This window comes from Phodopus roborovskii, unplaced genomic scaffold (genome assembly GCF_943737965.1).
Source record: "Phodopus roborovskii unplaced genomic scaffold, PHOROB, whole genome shotgun sequence".
Lineage (NCBI taxonomy): Eukaryota > Metazoa > Chordata > Mammalia > Rodentia > Cricetidae > Phodopus > Phodopus roborovskii.
The window spans coordinates 5920236-5922180 of NW_026126578.1; the positions used below are offsets into that span (position 1 = coordinate 5920236).

Genomic DNA, 1945 nt, shown 5'->3' on the forward strand with positions numbered 1-1945 from the left:
TCACTGCTGGCCAGCATCTGCAGTACTGCTTTGCTGGTTATAGGCATCACATGTCTTCATGTGGTCAGAGGCAATGTCATCAATCCACAGAAGCGGAACTGGGGTCTCACTGTTGTTCCGTACGTTTGTAACTTCACAGCCGATGGTGAGATACCAGTCTCACCATCACACCCCAGGTCTCACAGTTCCTCTCTGCAGGCATGGCCTGAAGGGAGCTAAGTAGACAAATGGTACTGGACCTCAGTTGTGGTTCAAGGTACAAGGAATGACCTCTAAAGCCTGGACCACAGCTCTACATGGCCATTGTTCAACATCAGACCTGGCCTTAGAATTTTCTATCAAGGCATGGGCCACAGCCATCTCCACCACCAGGCAGCAGCTGAGGATCCAGGAGAATGTTGTGACATATTTGCATGGCATCCTGTAGGTTGGGCTCTACTTCTGAGAGTATCTCCTGGTTGGTTCCTCTAAGAAGAATGTATAGGCCTTTGGGTCTTTGCACTCACTCAGTGATGAATATGAAGTGCTCCTCTCCAAACTTCTTGAGATTTCCAATAGGCCTACCCCTGTACCAACATCTCTCAGTTCCTCTGGTCGACTGACTATCCATGTCCCACAGGCTGGAGCAATGTGATTATTGCCTGCTTTCTGGACTTTACGAAAGTCTGTGACATTGTCCACATGAGGTAGTGCTGAGCTAAATCTGAGATGCCCTTTTCTGTGATGACTGTATCGGGCTTCAGCTGGATAATATCCCCACACAACTGCTGGATGTACTCTTTTCCCTTTGCAGGATTTGGGTGAAGTCCTCCTCTTGTGTAATCGCACAAGAGGCTTTCTCCTTTCTTGTACTCCAGAGAATTCAGTAGCACAATTCGATTGTCCTTGATACAGTGGTGTGTTCATGGATGGGTCATATCCTTGTTAATATGACCCCACATAAAGCACATACGTGTTCAGTGATGCTCCCAGGTGTCTTTTCCACCCTTGGATGCTTCTTGACATCAGTTTCCTTTCAGGCATTGTCTTCAAACTGGACGGTCTTCACAGCATCCAAGACAATGTTGCATGGCAAAGAGGACCACTGACTGATATAGTAATAGTACAAACCTACTGATGATATTCAGTATCATATCACAGTTATTGACATCAGCAGGGGTACTTATTTTCAGAGTGCTGACCATATATATCATCCAGTGCCATGAGACTTAAGCACTGTGGGGTGCATCTGAGCACTCTGGAAAGTGCTAAGCCACAGACAGCATTTCTCCTGCAAGAATAATTACTGATGCTGTCCCATCTCTAACCTCTTCATCCTGGGTCCTGATAGTTTCAATCATGGGGTTGGTTGCTGGATGCTAGAATTGTATCTCTTGAAGAATGGCATTGCCTTCATAGATCATTTGGATGGCTCCCATTGGATCCAAAAGCATCTTTATCATAGATTTAGGTTACAAACATGCCTGAGCTATGTCTGCAATTGTCTTAGCAGCATTGCTATTTCTGGATTGAATTTTTCTTCCCTACTTTGTATTCTGACTGAGCACGAGCACTGGATAGTGCAACATGGTGAGGGAACCTCTTCTTCCTTTTAAGACTCTGATAAGCAGATTTGGATGCATTATACCATTTTCTTTCTAATGCTCTCTCTTTCCCAACTTGGGGCCTAATCATAGCCTTGAGGAATGTCTTAGTCACTGTTCTATTGCTGAGAAGAGACGCCATGACCTGGGCAATTCTGACAAAGGGCTTTCTTAGAGTTTTAGAGGTCCATTATCATCATCATGGGAGCATGGTGGCTTGCAGGAGGACACTGAAGCAGTAATTGAGAGCTACGCCCACATCCCTAGGCAAAGAGAGATACCGGGCTTGTCCTGGGCTTTTGAAATCTCAAAGGCCAGCCTCAATGACACACTTCTTCCAACAAGGCTACACCCACTCCAAA

The 1945-nt window shown here is 45.7% G+C and overlaps 1 pseudogene; it reads right to left on the reverse strand.

Moving 5' to 3' along the window:
- Nucleotides 1–1568, reverse strand: LOC127236096 (T-complex protein 1 subunit gamma-like; annotated as a pseudogene).
- Nucleotides 1569–1945: the final 377 nt, after the last annotated feature.